Genomic DNA, 4999 nt, shown 5'->3' with positions numbered 1-4999 from the left:
ATCACTGAGTGGTAAGGTATGTTTAAAAGGCCCAATATATGAATAATTTGGAGTCCCTGAAAAGACCAGAAGAGAAGGAACAATTTTTGAAGAAACACTGATGGAAAAATTTCCAAAGAGCCAAATGAACGCTATGAGTGCAAGCAACAGGAAGCAAACCACACTTAGCCACATCGTAATTAAACTGCGCATTACTCCATTGAAATAGAACAATATCTTCAAAGCAGTCAGAGGGAAAAGACACAGTATATACATAAAACAAACATAAAGATTATGTCAGATTTCTCATCAGAAGCAGTGAGAAGACAGTGGAGCAACATCTTTAAAGAACGTGGAATTCTATGCCTCCTCCCCAAGAAATGTCTTTCAAAAATGAAAGTGAATAATGACATCTAAAGACATACAAATGCTGAAAGAATTCATCACCCGCCGACCCACACTATAAGGAATGTTAAACGAGTCCACTGACACCAGATGGAAATCTGGAGGTACACAAAGGGGCAAAGGACAACAGAAAAGGTATCTGCCGGTGAAAATATGTAAGATTTTTCTTATTATTTAAGTCTCTTTAGAAACATGGGACCGATTTTTCTAAAGTAATAACGGTGGATTGTGGGGTTTAGGACACATGCAAAGTAAGATGCATGATGACAATAGCACAACGGCCGGCAGGGAAGAAATGCGAAGAGGTGTGGCATCGCTTGAAGGCAGACTGCGGTAAGTTACAGAAGTCAGTTATAAAGCCTCAAGCAGTCGCTAAAATAAAAGAAAGAGTGATACCTAATAAGCCAGCAAAGGAGCGGAACTGGAAGCATATACGAACCATGTCAGCACTATGTGATCCAGCAACTGCTTCTCCAGGACTCTTCCCTCTAAGAAGACCTCGTACAAGGAGCCAAAGATACCTGTACAAGAAGGATGACTGCAGCATTATTTGTAACCGTGAAATCGTAGAACTAACTTAATTTCAAAAGTATATGGAAAGGGTTAAATAAATACTAGTACGTGCAAATACGGACGGAAGTCCATCGTGATAAGGAATTCAGAAAGTAACGATGACAGCCGTACCCTTTCGATCGCACCTTATGTCTTCGTGTTGTGAACACGACACGGGGGACAGGAGGGTAGTAGTGGAGGAGCCTTTCCGGGAGAGGATGTGCAGAGCAGAAAGAACCACGAAGCCTTTACTTTCTAAAACAAGCGGAAGAATGGCGTCCCCGGGTGGGCTCGAACCACCAACCTTTCGGTTAACAGCCGAACGCGCTAACCGATTGCGCCACAGGGACACACGTGCAGCGGTCTCCTCTCACCCTGTAGACATCAGACACCGCTTCCGCGCCAGGCGGAGTCACTCGCCTTTCGCAGGACGGCGACGCCGGCTCCAAAGCCTAGGACAACCGCAGACGTGGAGTCGACGCAGCGCGTTCTTCCCGTGGAAAAGCCGAGCGTCGGGCGATTCCGAAGGCAAAAGGGCAGCCGAGTGTCCCCGCCGCAGATGCCAGCGCCCCGGAAACGCCCCCGGACCTGAGCCGAGGGGGCCCCGAGGGAAGATGAAGGCCCGGTTTGGCTCCGTGACGACTCCCCAGTCTCTCCGCGCGCGCCGCCCGCCCTCCGCTCGGCCGCGGTCGCTGAGGCGCGAGCCGGAACCAGGGGCTGCGGAGGGTTGGTCCAAAGGGGCAAACGCGAAGAGGCGGGAAAGAAGCCGGCGAGGTGGGCACGAGGACAACTTGACTTCCCAGGAGGCCTGTGCAGAGGCACGTGCCGGATTTGGGGAGATGAGAATTGGGTTTTGGTTTGGTTTGGTTTGTTTTGATCATCATGTACCAGAATTGAGAGGAAGGGAGTGGAAAACGGAGAGAGGGCATGAGAGAAGACTATGAATACCTACATTTGTCCAGGCAGAGCGCAGTAATTGGAATGATTTTACGTCAACATCATTAAGAGCAAGAAATCCTGCCGCCGCGGGGAGCGTGGCGCGCCGTGATCGTATAGTGGTTAGTACTCTGCGTTGTGGCCGCAGCAACCTCGGTTCGAATCCGAGTCACGGCACCCTCCTCTGTCTCGCGCGGCACAGCGGCTCCCCTTTTACTTTGTCTTGAAACTTGCACCGGCCTGGGGGGCCAGAGAGCACTGCTTTCCCCAGGCCACCTGGCGGCAGGAGGTCAGGAGAAGGGAAGGAAACCCCACCCAGGACACTCCCTTCGTGTCTGAGCAGAAGGAAACCCAGGGCAGTGGTTTCTCTTCGGTCCTGCTCCAAAATAGGGAAGCCCGGCAAGGGGCCTTCTGTGCTGTAACTGGTGAAAAATGTTTCTGTGTTACTCAAAATCTGCAGGATCTTAAAGACCAGGTAAAAAATTTTATCAGATAGGCGACTCCCCCTGCCTAGACCTGTTTTGCTGGTTTAATCTTGGCTCCTGGAAATCTCTGCTCCGCGGACTTTTTCAATTCTTGCCTATTGTTCCCTTCAGAGTCACCGAAGTGACCTCTCTAGTGCCTTTCTTTACTTTCAAGGATTTAAAATGCCTGTCGGCAGCCACTCACAAGACAAATGGTATCCATCAGGATTGGACAACTGGAAGACATTAACAGTCACCGCACAAATGATGATAACGGTGACTACAGCACCCTCCGCCCTGACGACCCAGCTAGTGGAAACCAGCATATATGTGTGATCCTTCTGCCTGACTACATCAATGCTGGTACCCGAGAGTACCGTTAGACTGAGAGCATGACCAAAAGCGGGGAATTGTTAAAAATCAGACACAAATGGAGATCACACTTGAAACTTCCCTGATCAGACAAACCCGTTTAGTCATACAAGGAAGAGCTCATTTAGCTTATTTTGCAAAACAAGTGAAACTTACCTTGGGCCACTTCTTGTTTATGCCTCTGAAAATCATAAACAAAGCCTAAAACTGTTCTCCAAAATTGATGGGAGGTAACCACTTTTAACCAATTCCCTATCACGAGGAAAACTCTAATGTTATAACCGGACACTGCGAACGACAAAGCAGCCACCGCCCCCTCATGAGATAAGTTGCTTTCTAACAGTGTAGCACCTCTGAGCCTCCTTCCATATTCCGATGGAGTGCTCCCAGTTCCTGAACGGTAAACCTTTTCGTGCTCGGTAAACCTTCACTAATTACTGTTTCAGTGATCACCGGTGGTTTAACGTCTGTATATCTGAACTTTGACGGTGCCTCGACATTCTCATCTACCAGATTGGACCAACAAGGGAACTCCACATCATGCTCCTGTTGTCCCATGTGCCTGGACTTAGTGGCTACTCAGTCAGTCACTCAGAATCATTAAAATCATTGCCATTGTCCTCTGTTTCATTTGTTAACAGTCACTGTCCAGACTCCTTTCACTTTACCCTTGCCTCTTCTAGAATGTCATGGAAATGGGATCATAGTGCACACACTCTTGCCTGCACACCTCTTCATCTTTGCACAACGTCTCTGACTTTATCGATTGTTGAATGAAGCAGATGTCATTCCTCTTTCATTGCTGAGTTGTATTCCATGGCAGTAACATAGCACAGTCTGTTTACCATTCACTCGATAATGAGCATTTGAGCTCTATCCAGTATTGGCTATTGTGAATAAAGCTGCTTTGAAGACTCTTTCCACAAGAGATTTTGTGGACATAGGTTTTCATTTCTCTCGGTGAAGAATAGCTGGTACCAGGGAGTAGTATATGCTCCACTTCATAAAAACCACCAAAGCCTTTTCCAAAGCAGTTGTACCATTTTACGTTACCACCAGGAATATGACGGTTGTGGTTATTCCACATCTTTGACAAGATTGTTGGTGTTTCCTCTCTTTATAATTTTAGCCATGCTACTAAGAGTAGTGGTATCTCAACATGGTTTTAATGTCTGTTTCTGTGACAGCTGAAAATATTGAGCACTCCTGGTATGCTTTTTTGGCCATGTGCATATCTTCTTTTCTGAAGTATCTGTGCATATTTTTTAACCCATCTGAAAAAAAGTGGGGTTTTTGATCTTTGAAAAACTTGTTACTGGGTTGGAGGAGCTCATTATACATTATAATGACAGGCGGTGAGGGTTGTCAGCTATGTGTTGTGAATATTTTCTCCCTGTCTCTAGCTTGCTTTTCCATTTTAGTGGCCTCCTTGGATGAGAAGATACGGCTAACGTTGATGAACTCTAATTTATCATTTGTCTTTGTTTTATACATTCCTTGGGTCCTGGTTAGTAAATCTTTGCCTACCACCAAATCACGAAGTATCCTCAAAATGCCTTATACCTTTAACTTTTATGTCGTGGTCTATGATGCCCTTCAGATTGACTTTTGTCTGTAGTGTGAGATAGAAATACAGCTGCCCCCTCCCAATACGGAACCTATTTCCTTTCCCCATTGAACTGTTTTTCTTGAAAACTCATCCACTAATTGAGCTATGGGATGGTTTCAAGTCTCTGAACCCAGTCCATTTTCCATTTGTGTACCCTGATGCCCCTTGCACACTGCTGGTCTATGTTGGGGGCGGTGGTCACAGTAACTCTTAAGGTCAGGTGGTGCAAGACTCTCCATTCCGTTCTTTTCCACACAGAGCGATACATTTTGCAGCATGTAATAACTCAGGCTACCATCCCCCGGGTCAAGATATGCATGCCATCACATCATACTTCTCATTTCCTTGTGGGACACAGGCCCTCTCTCCTATATACTGGCTGCCCCTTTGTGGCCAAAGTGCCTCTATTGTACTCTCTGGGGGTAACAAACGCCCAGTTGTTTGCAGGGCAGCTGAACCTTGCCAGAAAGATCTACAAGACTCAAAACAGTCGGGATTTTCGGATGCAGGGGCGGCGGCAGGGGGTGGTGGTGAGGGGGCAGCGGGAATTTAGCTCACTTTTCAGGCCTTTGGTCTTAGAGAAAGTTTCCTTTAGTAATTCCTAACCGTGGAAAGTACAAAGCTTTGTGCTGCTTAACATTTCCTCTTCTTTCTAGGCAGAGAGAGTCCCACGGAGCATACC

At 46.9% G+C, this 4999-nt stretch overlaps 2 non-coding genes across 2 annotated transcripts; one reads left to right on the top strand and one right to left on the bottom strand.

The window, feature by feature from the left end:
* Window positions 1–1212: 1212 nt before the first annotated feature.
* On the bottom strand, window positions 1213–1286 carry TRNAN-GUU (transfer RNA asparagine (anticodon GUU)). Its single transcript has one exon. It is a non-coding gene; the product is annotated as a tRNA-Asn (tRNA).
* Window positions 1287–1977: 691 nt separating this feature from the next.
* On the top strand, window positions 1978–2049 carry TRNAH-GUG (transfer RNA histidine(anticodon GUG)). Its single transcript has one exon. It is a non-coding gene; the product is annotated as a tRNA-His (tRNA).
* The last annotated feature ends 2950 nt before the right edge of the window (window positions 2050–4999 follow it).

The sequence above is a fragment of the Lipotes vexillifer genome, unplaced genomic scaffold (assembly GCF_000442215.2).
Source record: "Lipotes vexillifer unplaced genomic scaffold, Lipotes_vexillifer_v1.1 scaffold1615, whole genome shotgun sequence".
NCBI lineage: Eukaryota > Metazoa > Chordata > Mammalia > Artiodactyla > Lipotidae > Lipotes > Lipotes vexillifer.
Note: the sequence above shows the minus strand (reverse complement) of the source record. Positions and strands in the feature narration are given on the sequence as shown.